Below are 19273 nucleotides of genomic sequence, written 5' to 3'. Positions count from 1 at the left end.
CGCATTCAACACCACTACGACTAAACTTCCACATCATCATCACTTTAGGACTACATAACCACCGGCCTCCACTCGACCATCGGAACCATTATTTACTTCACCGGCCACTACTATTGACAATAATTATTTTACCAGCATTACCAATTCAACAAAAATTGTGAATATTCTTGCGGTTTTCAATCTTTAGCAACCACATTTCGAGTGTGACTTTGATCAGTGCCACCACAACAAATTGAGACCTTAGTAGAAAACAAATCGAAAAATTATAATGAGGGATTGGAGATGCGAGTTTTTTACAGGAAATTCAAAAGGATAGCAAGAGTAGTGATAGGGTTCGTTATATGGAGAAAGCTTGTTTTCTACTTTTGATTTTCCCATTTGCATCGTGCATTTTGTAGGAGCATCCGACCATTTCTATGCATTTAGTCGCTTCGACGATTTTTGAGTTGGTCTAATCTCAACTAATTTTTCATAAACAAAAAATAATAATTTTTTTGATACGATCACACCATGTTTTACTACTTTTAATACCCTTTCAATCAATATATAATAGGTTTCGATCGGGTTAAATGTTGCGGTGATTCAACGATTTTTCCATTACAGGTTATTTTTCGACAAGTTGAGGGTAAATTTGTCATATCTTTTGACGTATAAGCAATTTTTGAGTCAAACTAATTTGGTTATTTAGAAAGTAGGATAGACAAGGTTTTCAACTGTTCAAATCAAGTGAAAGTCGGATTTCGGGAGTGCCCGTGGCAAGGCCGCAAATTTTGGTTACTTTTGAAAGTCGCGCCTGGGCTCAATAATATGCGACTGGGCGCATGCATTTGCGCCTGAGGAGCATTGGAACTCGAAAATTGTTCCAATTTGCGGGTTTATTCTGTAAACTCCCGAACTCCAATTTTTGCATGGTTGGAACGGTTGTAAATCTTGTTGAGTGTAATTTCTAACCCTAGTAGTTTAAATCTTAAACTATTCGTACATTAAAAAATATGACCAATTAACCCTCAGATAGTTGAAAAGTAAATTATTTCGGTAAAAAAATTGGCATATCCCTCCTTTGTAATTGGATAAAGACCTATTGTATATTGATAATGAAAATTTTGAAATTGCAAAAAGTTGGTGAAATCAAATCACAAAAATAATTCTTTTTGTTTTACGAAAATTGTGTAGTAAGAAGACTACAATCCTCATCGAAGTACTACCACTACTCCACCAGCAACATTGTCACCATAATACAACCCCTCCACCTCCATCGCTTCACCACCTACACAAAAATAACTTCACTATCACTACCACCGCACTTCCACTCCGCTACTACCATTGGCGCTGTATGTCAACCCTACCACCTCTGTTATCATTTAACCACTATCACAAACACGCGCAGCCAGGACTTCACTATTACTATGATCACACCATCCCATTCAACACAACCACGACTAAGATATTTCCACATGCTTGACCGATTTCCTAGTCCTAAAATAATGGGTTGCCCCAAGCGTAGGGCGGAGACCGATGCAGCATAATATCCGGTAAGTCCGGAGTCGAATCCACAAAGACGGTGATGTGTGCTGACTAAAAATTCGGGTTGTTATAATTTAAATAGGCTCTCAGGTAGCCACCCCTTGTTGATTTGATTGAGATTACAAAAATCTAAAAATTGATTGTACTTTTCAAATAATTAAAAGAAAGGTACGGTTGTAGGGTTCATAGCACTCGCAACCAGTCCAGAATAACCTGCTCCATTCGATGTTCTTAAAAATGTTCAATTTAAGATTAGAAAAGATACCCCGCAAGATGCGAAACCCTATGGTCGCCGTTTATCCATGCGCAACGGAGAATGAGTTTTGGACCCCCATTCTCCCGTTCACATAGGCTCCGACAATGCCCGAATTCGTCCGCGGGAAGTATTTCTCCTATGTTAAATCATTTTTACATTGTTTGAAAATAGAAGCAGTGTCCGAACTGGCTATGGTGTGCTAATCACCCCGCAACCCTACCCATACGTCTACTCACTCATTATTAAAAAAAGAAACAAAAGAAACCCTAATTTGAGACATGCTTCAATTACTCGAAATGAAAAATAAACAGGAGATCCAAACCAAACAAAAACAATCGAATAACTTTAATGAAGAACGAAAATTAAAATTAATTACCAAAGTGCGAGTAATTTGAATAAAGCTTCAAGACTTAAGGTAAAAAAAAAGCTCTGAAAAGAAGAACAGAAATCTAAAGCTGTCAAGTAAAAACCGAAACTGCTGTCGTACCGCTACTGCTTCATGCGCAGCTTTTCTTTTCTGCCAGAAGACCGCTTTTTTTCCTTTTTTTCTCCACGGGCTGCTACCTACTGAAGCAGTAGGTCAATTGCTTATATAGGGATTGAGGATTTAAATCACACAAAGGTCCTTTGGATTTCATAAAATAACATATGAACCATTCAGTTTTGAATCACTTCGCATTTGAACCCCAAACTTCTTTAAAATCTTCTTTTTAGCCAAAGTCTTAGATAACGGACTCGAGCAACCTATAAACATAAAAACACATAATAAAAAACAGTTAACAAAAATAAAGGACTAATAAATGTAGATTGAAGGGCCAAAATATGTATATTTTGGCACTTATCACCACATCATCATCATTTTAGGACTACATAACCACAAGCCTCCACTTGACCATCGGAACCCTTATTTACTTCACCAGCCACTACTATTGACAATAATTATTTTACCAGCATTACCAATTCAACAAAAATTGAGAATATTCTTGCGGTTTTCAATCTTTAGCAACCACATTTCAAGTGTGACTTCGATCAGTGCCACCACAACAAATTCAGACCTTAGTACAGAACAAATCGAAAAATTATAATGAGGGAGATGCGAGTTTTTTACAGGAAATTCAAAAGTATAACAAGAGTAGTGATAGGGTTCGTTATATGGACAAAGCTTGTTCTGTACTTTCAATTTTCCCAATTTTATCGTGCATTTTGTGGGAGCATCCGACCAATTCTATGCATTTAGTCGCTTCGACGATTTTTGAGTTTGTCTAATCTCAACTAATTTTTCATAAACAAAAAATAGTTATTTTTTTGATACGATCACACCATGTTTTACTACTCTGAATACAATTTCTATCAATGTATAATAGGTTCCGTTCGGGTTAAATGTTGGGGTGATTCAATGATTTTTCCATTACAGGCTGTTTTTCGACAAGTTGAGGGTAAATCTGTCACATCCTTTGACGTATAAGCAATTTTGGAGTCAAACTAATTTGGTTAATTAGAAAGTAGGATTGACAAGCTTTTTAACTGTTCAAATCACGTGAAAATCGGATTTCGGGAGTGCCCGTGACAAGGCCGCAAATTTTGGTTACTTTTGAAAGTCGCGCCAGGGCTCAATATAATGCGACTGGGCGCATGCATTTGCCCTTGAGGCACATTGGAACTCGAAAATTGTTCCAATTTGCGGTTTATTCCGTAAACTCCCGAACTCCAATTTTTGCATGGTTGGAACTGTTGTAAAGCTTGTTGAGTGTAATTTCAAACCCTAGTAGTTTAAATCTTAAACTATTCGTGCATTAAAAAATATAACCAATTAACCCTCAGATAGTTGAAAAGTAAATTATTTCGGTAAAAAATTAGCATCTTCCTCCTTTTTAATTGGATAAAGACCTACTGTATATCGATAATGACAATTTTGAAATTACTAAAAGTTGGTGAAATCCAATCACAAAAATAATTATTTTTGTTTTACGAAAATTGTGTAGTAAGAAGACTACAACCCTCATCGAAGTAATACCACTACTCCACCTGCAACATTGTCACCAAAATACAACCCCTCCACCTCCATCGCTTCACCACCTACACAAAAATAACTTCACTATCACTACCACTGCACTTTCAGTCCACTACTACCATTGGCGCTGTATCTCAACCCTACCACCTCTGTTATCATTTAACCACTGTCACAAACAAGCGCCGCCAAGACTTCACTATTACTATGATCACACCATCCCATTCAACACCACCACGACTAAGATACTTCCACATCATCATCATTTTAGGACTACATAACCACAGGCCTCCACTTTACCATCGGAACCCTTATTTACTTCATCGGACACTACTATTGACAATAATTATTTTACCAGCATTACCAATTCAACAAAAATTGAGAATATTCTTGCGGTTTTCAATCTTTAGCAACCACATTTCAAGTGTGACTTTGATCAGTGCCACCACAACAAATTGAGACCTTAGTAGAAAACAAATCGAAAAATTATAATGAGGGAGATGCGAGTTTTTTACAGGAAATTCAAAAGGATAACAAGAGTAGTGATAGGGTTCGTTATATGGACAAAGCTTGTTCTCTACTTTCGATTTTCCCATTTTCATCATGCATTTTGTGGGAGCATTCGACCAATTCTATGCATTTAGTCGCTTCGACGATTTTTGAGTTTGTATAATCTCAACTAATTTTTCAAAAAAAAAAAAAATTATTTTTTTGATACGATCACACCATGTTTTACTACTTTGAATATCTTTTCTATCAATGTATAATAGGTTCCGTTCGGGTTAAATGTTGGGCTGATTCAATGATTTTTCCATTACAGGTTGTTTTTCGACAAGTTGACGGTAAATCTGTCATATCCTTTGAGGTATGAGCAATTTTGGAGTCAAACTAATTTGTTTAATTAGAAAGTAGGATAGACAAGCTTTTCAACTGTTCAAATCACGTGAAAATCGGATTTCGGGTGTGCCCGTGACAAGGCCGCAAATTTTGGTTACTTTTGAAAGTCGCGCCTGGGCGCATGCATTTGCGCCTGGGGTGCATTGGAACTCGAAAATTGTTCAAATTTGTGGGTTTATTCCGTAAACTCCCGAACTGCAATTTTTGCAAGGTTGGAACTGTTGTAAAGCTTGTTGTGTGTAATTTCTAACCCTAGTAGTTTAAATCTTAAACTATTCGTACATTTAAAAATTATGACCAGTTAACCCTCAGATAGTTGAAAAGTAAATTATTTTGGTAAAAAATTCCCATCTCCTTCCTTTTTAATTGGATAAAGACCTATTGTATATCGATAATGTGGATTTGGAAATTACTAAAAGTTGGTTAAATCCAATCACCAAAATAATTCTTTTTGTTTTACGAAAATTCTGTAGTAAGAAGTCTACAACCCTCATCGAAGTACTACCACTACTCCACTAGCAACGTTGTCACCATAATACCACCCCTCCACCTCCATTGCTTCACCACCTATACAAAAATAACTTCACCATCACTACAACCACACTTCCACTCCGCTACTACCATTGGCGCTGTATCTCAACCCTACCCCCTCTGTTATCATTTAACCACTGTCACAAACACGCGCAGCCAGGACTTCACTATTACTATGATCACACCATCCCATTCAACACCACCCGGACTAGGACACTTCCACATCATCGTCATTTTAGGACTACATAACCACAGGCCATCACTCCACCATCGGAACGCTTATTTACTTCACCGGCCACTACTATTGACAATAATTATTTTACCGGCTTTACCAATTCAACAAAAGTTGAGAATAACAATTGAGAATATTCTTGATATTTTCAATCTATGGCAACCACATTTCAAGTGTGACTTTGATCAGTGCCACCACAACAAATTGTGACCTTAGTAGAAAACGAATCGAATAATTATAATGACGGAGATGCGAGTTTTTCCCAGAAATTCAAAAGGATAACAAGAGTAGTCATAGGGTTAGATATATCGACAAAGCTTCTTCTCTACTTTCGATTTTCCCATTTGCATCTTGCATTTTGTGGGAGCATCCAACCCTTTCTATGCATTTAGTGGCTCCGACGATTTGTGAGTTTGTCTAATTTCGACAAACTTTTCAAAAACAAAAAATAATTATTTTTTTGATACGATCACACCATGTTTTACTACTTTGAATACCCTTTCTATCAATGTATAATAGGTTTCGTTCAGGTTAAATGTTGGGGTGATTCAATGATTTTTCTAATATAGGTTATTTTTTTCGACAAGTTGTGGGTAAATCTATCATGTCTTTTGATGTATAAGCAATTTTGGAGACAAACTAATTTGGTTAATTAGTAAGTAGGATAGACAAGCTTTTCAACGGCTCGAACCACGTGCAAATCGGAGTTCGGGAGTGCACGTGACAAGGCTGCAAATTTTGTTTAGTTTTTGAAATTTCAAGTTCGCGCTTGGGCGCAATACAATGCTCCTGGGGCGCAAGCATTTGCTCCTGAGGCGCATTAAAACTTGAAATTTTTTCAAACTTTGTGTGTTTATTCCGTATACTCCCGAACTCCGATTTTCGCAAGGTTGGAATCGTTGTAAAGCTTGTTGAGTGTAATTTCTAACCCAAGTAAATTATTTAGGAAAAAAACTCGCATCTCCCTCATTTTTAATTGGATAAAGACCTATTGTATATCGATATCGATGACTTTGAACGTACGAAAAGTTGGTGAAATCCAATCATGAAAATAATTCTTTTTGTTTGATGAAAATTGGATAGTAAGAAGACTAGAAACCTCATCGAAGTACTACCACTACTCACCACCAACGTTGTCACCATAATAAGACTCCTCCACCTCCATCCCTTCTCCACCTACATAGAAATAACTTCACCATCACTACCACCACACTTCCACTCTGCTACCAGCATTTGCACTGCATCTCAATCCTACCACCTCCGTTTTCATTTAACCACTATCACAAACCCGTGCGGCCACGACTTCATTGCTACGACGATCAAACCACCCCATGTAACACCACCACGACTACTACACTTCCATATGATCATCATTTCAGGAGTACAAAACCACAGGCCTCTACTCCACCATCGGAACCCTTACTTACTTCACCACCACTGCAATTGGCATTAATTATTTTACCGACATTACCAATTCCACGAAAATTGAGAATATTGTTGATGTTTTCCATCTATAGACACCACATTTTAGGTGTGACTTTGATCAGTGCCACCCCAACATATTAAGACCTTAGTAGGAAACAAATCAAGTAAAATTAGAGAGATATGAGTTTTTTAACAGGAAAGTCAAAAGGAGAACAAGAGTAGTGATAGGTTTGGTAATATGGACCGAGCTTCTTCTCCGCATTATTATGGTGACAATGTTGGTGGTGGAGTCGTAGTAGTATTTCGATGAGGTTTGTAGTCTTCTTACTACCCAGTTTTCGTAAAACTAAAAGAATTATCTTTGTGATTGGATTTCACCAGCTTTTAATACTTTCAAAATCCTCATTATCGATATACAATAGGTATTTGTCCAATTAAAAAGGAGGGAGATGCGAATTTTTTACCGAAATAATTTACTTTTCAACTCTCTGAGGGTTAGTTGGTCATATTTTGTAATGTACAAATAGTTTAAGATTTAAACTACTTGGGTTAGAAATTACACTCAACAAGCTTTAGAATGGTTCCAACCTTGCGAAAATCGGAGTTCGAGAGTATCCGAAAAAATCCCGTGAAGTTTGAATAATTTTCGAGTTTCAATACACCTCAGGTGCAAATGCATGCGCCTCAGGCGCATTCTATTGCGCCCAGGCGTGACCTTGAATTTTCATAACCAACCAAAATTTGCGGCCTCGTCACGGGAACCCCCAAACTCCGATTTGCATGTTGTTTGAACCATTGGAAAGCTTGCTATCCTACTTTGTAATTAACCAAATTAGTTTGACTCTAAAATTACTTAGATGAAGAGGGAAATATCCCAGTCCGGATATTGGATACTCCCTTTCATGGGATATTAAGTGGGCAACCCTCCCTCTCTCTCTCTCTCTCTCTCTCTCTCAGCGCCTAAGTACCTTCCGGCTCATAGAAGTTTCTTCCGACAACAAAAGGTAATTGTTCATCTTTGCCATGTTATAGTTGACTTTAACATTGACCATGTTGATTTGCCGTTTCTTCTCCCTAATGCTTTTTGGTGTTTTCAATTGCTCCCTTTTGTTTCTCTATTCAAATTTTCTCTTTGGAGATCTATTTCCTTAATTATTGTTACATATCCTTTTGTTGGTGTTGACAATTATTTACGCACGTCCTACATATCCAATGAGTGGCAATTTTGACAACTTATGGCCAAATGTAGATCTTCTTCCTAACTCCCACTTCCAACAGAAAAGGGAGGAAATTAAAAAAGAAATTATTTTCCTTTAAGCAATAGTATTTTGTGCTATCCACCAGTACTGAGTAGAGTCTCCCCCCAATAGAGTCCTTACATTTCAATTTTTTTAATCCTTTATGAATTGTGGGTGGGCCCTGCACGTCGATAAGGTTGGTGAATTAGGTTCTTGCATTCAAAAAACAGGTATAGTAGCCCTTAAGGATGCAAGGTCACTAGAGAGAGAAAGCTTATATTTGGATAGTAGCTAAGAAGTAAGTAAATGGATACTAGAGTGAAGACTTTTAGATTTAGTAGTTATGTCCATTGGGCCACCTTCTACTTCTTCCTTGTGCAACATGGGTTTCTTTTGCACCAAGCGTGTTTACCTGCCACCTTATGAACATGAGTTTATGAGCTTGCATGTGAACAAAAAGGCGGCGTACCCCAGTCTTTGAAGTTAAGATTGGATCTTTGCATTGGTAGAAATGAATTGGGCATTGGCTTCAATCATGGACAGGTCTATATTAGGGACGTGAAAAGCATATGTGTGTAAAAAAAACTCATATCAATGCATGTAAAAGGTTTGAAGATGCATTTTAGTATGAGTGACGTGAAAAGACAAGGACGCTGGAGTATGTATTTCTCCTTTCTAAATGCCCCTGTATCTTTTTTTTGAAAGGAAACGAGACACAGGGGCTTGTCTTGTTTCCTTTCAAACAGAATTTTCTATGCATCTGTTGATTTTTGTACCTTGAATATTGATTTACTAAATTTAATCCTAGTGGATATATGAACTGGAACAAATGTTCCAAAACATGGTATACATTTGTTCACAGACAGTGAATTTAACTATCCAAATGATTGCCGAAATTAGGTTCTCTAAGAGATAACAAATGGAAATAACCAAAATCTAGTGCCACCGAATTTTTGGCGAAAATAGTGATTAATGCTCATATCAACAACTTTTTGCATAACAATGTGATGAACGAAAGTTAGCTTTAGTGGCTGTTTAAAAACCACATAGAAATAACCAAAATCTAGCGCCACCGAATTTTTGGCAAAAATGGCGATTAATGCTCATATCAACAACTTTTTGCATAAGAATATGATGAATGAAAGTTAGCTTTAGGGGCTGTTTAAGAACCGCAGAAACGTCCAACGGTCTGAAGTATTGAAATATGACATGTGTCGGACACGCAACATGGGGCACTCTTTGGCACACTTGTGAGACACACCTAAATATGTGTCCGATTTTTGTGTTTTATTTATTAAGCCGGATACATTGTGGATGCTCTAAGTTACATTTGAGGCACTTTTTGAATACATTAACGCCACACTAGGATGTTAAGATCATTCTTTTTCAGTTTTTTTAATTTGATCAGTTGGCATGAGTCATTTGTAGTGTTTGCATGTTAACCTAGACTTATTTGGCTAGATTCGTGAAATATTGGCAGTAGAACGTGTTTATTTTTGTTACGTTATTCTATTTGTGTTATATGTTATATTTGATGCATATAAGTGCACACAATCCTTTTTCTTGCTTGCAATGACGCACTTACTTCAAAAACCCCTTTTCATCTAATTGATTCTGTTTTTGTTTTCTTGTAGGCAAGACTTCTCCAATTATGTTATTCAGAACCGATTTGATTTTAGTGGGAATCTACTATGAAAACAACAATATCAATATCAAAGGCTACCATTTCTATACGGGTAAGAATTTAATTTATAGAGTAGAATTCAATCATGCCAATTTTAAAGCCATGCAGTTGATTTTTAGCTTTGATACAAGTACAAACCACAAACCACATGTATTATTAGAACTACCACACCTGAACATTTTAACAAGGGAGATTGGTTTTGTAGGGGCTATTGCAATAGATCTATTTAAACTAGACCATTCAAAATGTTGAGTTAGACGAATTTGAGATATGATGGCAACCGGGAGTGTAGCCATTTGGCCAATGGTAAAACCGAGGACTTCATATTAATGATATTGTTTGCATTGTGCTTGCTTGGGCCGCCATTCCAAAAAAAATGTGCTTGCTCGGGCTGATAGATTCCCGGAATGAGCAAGTGGAGGGGAGTGCATCCAGTTGTTGCCTCCATTATACTCCCATGCACATTGGCAGAGTTCGATTCTTGTAAGTATCCATTCTCCTCTCCAAGTCCCTAGGATAGAGTAGATTATGATTAACAAATGATCACTTCACCATAACTACCACCGCACTTCCACTCTGCTACCACCATTGGTGTTGCATCTCAATCCTACCACCACCGTTTTCATTTAATTAACCACTATCACAAACACGTGCGGCCACGACTTCACTACTATGACGATCACACCACCCCATGCAACAGCACCACGACTACGAAACTTCCACATCATCATCATTTTAGGAATACAAAACCACAGGCCTCCACTCCACCATCGGAACCGTTATTTACATCATCACTGCAATTGGCATTAATTATTTTACCGACATTACCAATTCAATGAAAATTGAGAATATCGATTGAGAATATTTTAGATGTTTTCAAACTATAGCCACCACGTTTAACGTGTAACTTTGATCGGTGCCACCACAACAAATTGAGACCTTAGTCGGAAACAAATCGAATATAATGAGGGAGATGCGAATGTTTTTATAGGAAAGTCAAAAGGAAAACAAGAGTAGTGATAGCGTTAGTTATATGGACAGAGCTTCTTCTCTGCATTCAGCTTTTCCAGTTGCATTTGGTGGGAGCGTCGGATCACTTCAATGCATTTAGTGGCTCCGACGATCTTTGAGTAGGTATAATATCGACCAATTTTTTAGAAATCTAAATATATTATTTATTTGGTTCAATCCCGCAATCTTTTAGCATTTCGTACAACCTTTATATCAATATGAAGTAGGCTTCATTCCGGTTTAATGTTGGTGTGATTCAAGGATTTTCCCAATATCGGCTATTTTTCGACTAGTTGAGGGTAAAATAATCATACCTTTTGACGTATAAGCAATTTTGGAGTCAAGTGAATTCGGTTAATTAGAAAGTAGAATAGAAAAGCTTTCCAACGGTTCAAACCACGTGCAAATTGAAGTTCGGGAGTGCCCGTGCCAAGGCCGCAAAGTTTGGTTAGTTTTGAAATTTCAAGGTCGCGCCAGAGGCGCTTTGAAACTCGAATATTGTTCAAACTTCGCGGGTTTATTCCGGATACTCCCAAACTCTGATTTTTGCAAGGTTGAAACCGTTGTAAAGATTATTGAGTGTAATTTCTAACCCAAGTAGTTTAACTCTTAAACTATTCGTACATTAAAAAATATGACCAACTGACCCTCAGAGAGTTGAAAAGTAAATTATTTTGGTAAAAAACTCACATCTCCCACATTTTTAATTAGATAAAGACCTATTGCATATCGATAACGAGGATTTTAAAAACACTAAAGTTTGGTGAAATCCAATCATAAAAATAATTCTTGTTGTGACTATGACCAAGGCCACCACAACAAATTGAGACCTTAGTCGGAAACAAATCGAATGAAATGAGGGAGATGTGAGTTTTTTTTATAGGAAAGTCAAAAGGAGAACAAGAGTAGTGATAGGGTTAGTTATATGGATAGAGCTTCATCTTTTCATCCGGCTTTTCCAGTTGCATTTGGTGGGAGCGTCGGACCACTTCTATGCATTTAGTGGCTCTGACGATCTTTGAGTTGGTATGATATCGACCAATTTTTTAGAAATCTAAATATAGTATTTATGCGATTCAATCCCATAATCTTTTAGCATTTCGTATACCCTTTATATCAATATAAAGAAGGCTTCATTCCGGCTTAATGTTGGTGTGATTCAAGCATTTTCCCAATATAGGTTATTTTTTGACGAGTTGGGGGTAAAATAATCATTTCATTTGACGTCTAAGCAATTTTGGAGTCAAGCAAATTTGGTTAATTAGAAAGTAGGATACACAAGCTTTCCAACGGTTCAAACCACGTGCAAATCGGAGTTCAAGAGCGCCTGAGACAAGGCCGCAATGTTGGGTTAGTTTTAAAAATTTCAAGGCCGCGCCTGGGCGCATGCATTCGCGCCTGAGGCGCATTGAAACTCGAAAAATGTTCGAACTTCGCGAATTTATTCTGGATACTCCCAAACTCTGATTTTTGCAAGGTTTGAACCGTTGTAAAACTTGTTTAGTGTAATTTCTAACCCAAGTAGTTTAAATATTAAACGATTTGAACATTAAAAAATACAACCAATTTACCATCATAGAGTTGAAAAGTAAATTATTTTGGTAAAAAACTCGCATCCCCCTCATTTTTAATTTGACAAAGACCTATTGTATATCGATAGCGAGGATTTTGAAAGTACTAAAAGTTTGTGAAATCTAATCATAAAAATAATTTTTTTTGCGACTTTGATCAGTGCAACCCCGACAAATTGAGACCTTAGTCGGCAAGAAATTGAATAAAATGAGGGAGATGGGACAGGAAAGTCAAAAGGAGAACATGAGTAGTGATAGGTTTAGTTATACGGATGGAGCTTCTTCTCGGCATTCGGCTTTTCAAGTTGCATTTTGTGGGAGCGTCGGACCACTTCTATGCATTTAGTGGCTCTGACGATCTTTGAGTTGGTATGATATCGACCAATTTTTAAGAAATCTAAATATAGTATTTATGCGATTCAATCCCATAATCTTTTAGCATTCCGTATACCCTTTATATCAATATAAAGAAGGCTTCATTCCGGCTTAATGTTGGTGTGATTCAAGCATTTTTCCAATATAGGTTATTTTTAGATGAGTTGAGGGTAAAATAATCATATCATTTGACGTCTAAGCAATTTTGGAGTCAAGCAAATTTGGTTAATTAGAAAGCAGGATAGACAAGCTTTCCAACGGTTCAAACCACGTCAAAATCAGAGTTTGGGAGCGCCCGAGATAAGGCCGCAATGTTGGGTTAGTTTTAAAATTTTCAAGGCCGCGCCTGGGCGCATGCATTTGCGCCTGAGATGCATTGAAACTTGAAAAATGTTCAAACTTCGCGGGTTTATTCCGGATACTCCCGAACTCTTATTTTTGCCAGGTTTGAATCGTTGTAAAGTTTGTTGAGTGTAATTTCTAACCCAAGTAGTTTAAATCTTAAACTAATTTAACATAAAAAAATAGGACCAATTTACCCTCATAGAGTTGAAAAGTAAATTATTTCGGTAAAAAACTTGCATCTCCCTCATTTTTAATTGGACAAAGACCTATTGTATATCGATAGCGAGGATTTTGAAAGTACTAAAAGTTGGTGAAATCTAATCATAAAAATAATTCTTTTTGCGACTTTGATCAGTGCCACCACGACAAATTGAGACCTTAGTTGGCAACAAATCTAATAAAATGAGGGAGATGCTAGTTTTTTTACAGGAAAGTAAAAAGGAGAACATGAGTAGTGATAGGTTTAGTTATATGGATAGAGCTTCTTCTCTGGATTCGGCTTTTCCGGTTGCATTTGGTGGGAGCGTCGGACCACTTCTACGGCCCCGACGATCTTTGTGTTGGTATAATATCGACCAATTTTTTAGAAATCTAGATATATTATTTATGTGATTCAATCCCACAATATTTTCGCATTTCGTGTACCCTTTGTATCAATATGAAGTAGGCTTCATTCTGGTTTAATGTTGGTGTGATTAAAGGATTTTCCCAATATCGGTTTTTTTTTTATTAGTTGAGGGTAAAATAATCATATCTTTTGACGTATGAGCAATTTTCTAGCCAAGCGAATTTGATTAATTAGAAAGTAGGATAGACAAGCTTTCAATTCGAACGGTTCAAATCACATGCAAATTGGAGTTTGGAAGCGCTTGAGAGAAGGATGCAAAGTTGGGTTAGTTTTAAAAATTTCAAGGTTGCGCCTGGGGGGCACGCATTTGCGCCTTAGGCGCATTGAAACTCGGAAATTGTTCAAACTTCGCTGCCTGTTGGAACTGTTGTAAAGCTTGTTGAGTGTAATTTCTAACCCAAGTAGTTGAAGTCTTAAACTATTTGTACATTAAAAAATATGACCAATTTACCCTCATAGAGTTGAAAAGTAAATTATTTCAGTAAAAAACTCGCTTCTCCCTCATTTTTTATTGGACAAAGACCTTTTGTATATCGATAGCGAGGATTTTGAAAGTACTAAAAGTTGGTGAAATCCAATCATAAAAATAATTATTTTTGTGACTTTGATCAGTGCCACTACAACAAATTGAGACGTTAGCCGGCAAAAAATCGAATAAAATGAGGGAGATGCGAGTTTTTTTACAGGAAAGTCATAAGGAGAACAAGAGTTGTGACAGAGTTAGTTATAGGGATAGAGCTTCTTCTCTGCATTCGGCTTTTCCAGTTGCATTTGGTGGGAGCGTCGAACCACTTCTATGCATTTAGTGGCTCCGACGATCTTTGAGTTGGTATGATATCGACCAATTTTTCAGAAATCTTAATATATTATTTATGCGATTCAATTCCGTAATCTTTTAGCATTTCGTGTACCGTTTATATCAATATAAAGAAGGCTTTATTGTGGTTTAATGTTGGTGTGATTCAATGATTTTCCCAATATCGGTTATTTTTCGACTAGTTGAGAGTAAAATAATCATATCTTTTGACGTATAAGCAATTTGGAGTCAAGCGAATTTGGTAAATTAGAAAGTAGGATAGACAAGCTTTCCAACGGTTCAAATCACGTGCAAATCGGAGTTCGGAAGCGCCTGAGACAAGGCTACAAAGTTGGGTTAGTTTTAACAATTTCAAGGTCTCACCTGGGCGCAATAGAATGCGCCTGGGGCGCTTTGAAACTCGGAAATTGTTCAAACTTCGCCGGAGTATTCTGCGTACTCTTAAACTCTTCTTTTCGCAAGGTTGGAACCACTGTAAAGCTTGTTGAGTGTAATTTCTAACCCAAGTAGTTTAAATCATAAACTATTTGTACATTAAAAAATTCGACCAATTTATGCTCATAGAGTCGAAAAGTAAATTATTTCTGTAAAAAACTCGCATCTCCCTCATTTTTAATTGGACAAAGACCTATTGTATATCGATAGCGAGGTTTTTGAAAGTACCAAAAGTTGGTAAAATCCAATCATAAAAATAATTGTTTTTGTGACTTTTATCAGTGCCACCACAATAAATTGAGACCTTAGTCGGCAACAAATCGAATAAAAAGAGGTAGATGCGAGTTTTTTTTACAGGAAAGTCAAAAGGAGAACAAGAGTAATGATAGGGTTAATTATATGGATATAGCTTCTTCTCTGCATTCGGCTTTTCCAGTTGCAATTGGGGGGACCGTCGGATCACATCTATGCATTTAATGGCTCTGACGATCTTTGAGCTGGTATGATATCAACCAATTTTTCAGAAATTTAAATATATTATTTATGCCATTCAATCCCGTAATCTTTTAGCATTTTTTATACCCTTAATATCTATATAAAGAAAGGTTCATTCCGGATTAATGTTGGTGTGATTTAATGATTTTTCGAATATCGGTTATTTTTCGACTAGTTGAGGTTAAAATAATCATATCTTTTGACGTATAAGCAATTTTTGAGTCAAGCGAATTTGGTTAATCAGAAAGTAGGATAGACAAGCTTTCCAATGGTTCAAACTACATGCAAATTGGAGTTCGGGAGCGCCCATGAGACGAGGCCACGAAGTTGGGTTAGTTTTAAAAATTTCAAGGTCGCGCTTGGGCGCATGCATTTGCGCCTTAGGCGCATTGAAACTCAAAAATTGTTCAAACTTCGCTGGTTTATTTAGGATACTCTTGAACTCTGATTTTAGCAGGGTTGGAACCATTGTAAAGTTTGTTGAGCGTAATTCCTAACCCATGTAGTTTAAATCTTAAACTATTTGTACATTAATAAATATGACGAATTTACCCTTAGAGAGTTGAAAAGTAAATTATTTCGGTAAAAAACTTGCATCTCCCACATTTTTAATTGGACAAATACCTATTGTATATTGATAGCGAGGATTTGAAATTACTAAAAGTTGTTGAAATCCAATCAAAAAAATAATTCTTTTTGTGACTTTGATCAATGCCACCACAACAAATTGAGACCTGAGTCGCCAACAAATCGAATAAAATGAGGGAGATGCGAGTTTTTTTACAGGAAAGTCAAAAGGAGAACATGAGTAGTGATAGGGATATTATATGGATAGAGCTTATTCTCTACATTTGGCTTTTCCAGTTGCATTTGGTGGGAGCGTCGGACTACTTCTATGCATTTAGTGGCTACGACAATCTTTGTGTTGGTATAATATCGGCCAATTGCTTTGAAATCTAAATATATTATTTATGTGATTCAATCCCACAATCTTTTGGCTTTTGTTGTACCCTTTATATCCATATGAAGTAGGCTTTATTCCAGTTTAATGTTGGAATGATTCAAGTATTTTCCCAATATCGGTTATTTTTCGACTAGTTGAGGGTAAAATAATCATATCTTTTGACGTGTAAGCAATTTTGGAGTCAAGCAAATTTGGTTAACTAGAAAGTAGGATAGACAAGCTTTTCAACGGTTCAAACCACGTGCAAATCAGAGTTCGGGAGCGCTCGAGACAAGACCACAAATTTGGGTTAGTTCTCAAAATTTCAACTTCACGCCTGGGCGCAATTGAATGCGCCTGGGGCGCATTGAAACTCGGAAATCGTTCAAACTTTGCCGGTTTATTCTACATGGTCACGAACTCTTATTTTCGTAAGGTTGGAATTGTTGTAAAGCTTGTTGAGTGTAATTTCTAACCCAAGTGGTTTAAAACATAAACTATTTGTGCATTAAAAAATATGACCAATTTACCCTCATAGAGCTGAAATGTAAATTATTTCGGTAAAAAACTCGCATCTCCCTCATTCTTAATTGGACAAAGACCTATTGTATATCGATAGCGAGGATTTTGAAAGTACTAAATGTTGGTGAAATCCAATCAAAAATAATAATTCTTTTTGTGACTTGGATCAGTCCCACCACAACAAATTGAGACCTTAGTCGGCAACAAATCGATTAAAATGAAGTTCATGCGAGTTTTTTTTTGGAAAGTCAAAAGGAGAAGATGAGTTGTGATAGGTCTAGTTATATGGATAGAGCTTCTTCTCTGCATTCGGCTTTTCCAATTGCATTTGGTGGGAGGGTCGGACCACTTCTATGCATTTAGTGGCTTCGACGATCTTTGAGTTGGTATGATATCGACCAATTTTTAAGAAATCTAAATATATTATTTATGCGATTCAAGCCCGTAATCTTTTAGCTTTTCGTATACCCTTTATATCAATATAAAGAAGGCTTCATTCCGGTTTATTGTTGGTGTGATTTAAGGATTTTCCCAATATCGGTTTTTTTTCGACTAGTTGAGGGTAAAATAATCATATCTTTTGACGTATAAGCAATTTGGAGTCAAGCGAATTTGGTTAATTAGAAAGTAGGATAGACAATCTTTCCGACGGTTCAAACCGCGTGGAAATTGGAGTACGGGAGCGCCCGAGACAAGACTGCAAAGTTGGGTTGGTTTTAAATATTTTAAGGTCGCGCCTGGGCGCAATAGGATGCACCTGGGGCGCATGCATTTGCGCCTTAGGAGCATTGAAACTCGGAAATTTTTCAAAGTTCGCCGGTTTATTCCGCATACTCTTGAACTCTTGTTTTCGCACGGTTGGAACCATTCTAAAGCTTGTTGAGTGTAATTTCTAACCCAATTAGTTTAAATCTTAAACTATTTGTACATTAAAAAATATGACCAATTTACCCTCAAAGAGTTGAAAAGTAAATTATTTCGATAAAAAACTCGCTTCTCCCTCATTTTTAATTGGACAAAGACCTATTGTATATTGATAGTGAGGATTTTGAAAGTACTAAAAGTTGGTGAAATGCAATCACAAAAATAATTCTTTTAGTGACTTGGATCAGTGCCACCACAACAAATTGAGACCTTAGTCGGCAACAAATAGAATAAAAAGAGGGAGATGCGAGTTTGTTTTTTGAAAGTCAAAAGGAGAACATGAGTTGTGATAGGTCTAGTTATATGGACAGAGCTTCTTCTCTGCATTCGGCTTTTCCAGTTGCATTTGGTGGGAGCGTCGGACCACTTCTATGCATTTAGTGGCTCCGACGATTGCTCAACTCCGGAACCTTGCCTTCGAATATAAGGTTGAGAAAACCCCAAGCGTATGGCTAGATTGTCGGTAGCATAATAAACCGGTAAGACCGGGATTGTACCACAGGGATTCGAAGATAGCTTAATCAGTTTGAAGGTTTGAAAGTGATGGATTTTTGGCGTTTATGTCAGCCAACTTGATTTTTCTTTTAATGGTGGAAGTAATAATAGAAAAGACTAGAAATGAGTTTTATAAACTAAAAGAGGCAAGTCTAGGGATCTTCTGTCCCTTGATGACGGTCGTTACAGGTTCTCAATTGTAACTCAAGCGAGAGTCACGACCGCGTGCTTACGCTCGGAAGATTTAACTTTAAAGACTACGTTTATAAAAAGATGTGATTTATCAGAGGCGAACCAACTTGTTTGACAAATTATTTGAACACATAGGAGACCACGAGCCCTTGGTAAGCCGCTTGCCAAGACCACTTGACTAAGTGACTTACCAAGGAGTTAACACCCCTTGTTTAGACCAAAAGTGCAAGTTAAGCCCTATTCCGAAAATCATGCTTTTAAGCCCAAAAGTTCGAGAACCGAATAAACACCTAAGCCCTTGGGAATGATTACCCCGAGACTCGCCCAAACGACTACTCCTCATCGCCTGACTCTGGCTCCTCGCCAACAAAGTCATCACTATCCTCGGCTTCCTCAACGGGTGGTGGCAAATACGGCTCACTGGTAGACCCCTCTTGCCTCCTCAGCACATAATCCAACTTGTGATCAATCCTCTCCTGCCTCTTAGCATTCTCCCGAATTTCCCTCTTAAGCTTGCGGTGGCTGTCCATGGTTGCCACGCCCTGACAGAAAAGCAGCTTTTGCCACACCGATTGCTTAGCACGTTTGGGCAGCATTGTAGTGAGGTAACTACCTCCGCGAACACCCTCAGCTCCCAAGGCCCCTCTAGACTATGAAGCACTCCTAGTTAGGATGCTGCTATTAAGAATCCCTGGCTCGAGCTTACCCCACTCTGCATATGCATC

This window comes from Rhododendron vialii, chromosome 1a, assembly GCF_030253575.1.
Source record: "Rhododendron vialii isolate Sample 1 chromosome 1a, ASM3025357v1".
Classification (NCBI taxonomy): Eukaryota; Viridiplantae; Streptophyta; class Magnoliopsida; order Ericales; family Ericaceae; genus Rhododendron; species Rhododendron vialii.
Note: the sequence above shows the minus strand (reverse complement) of the source record.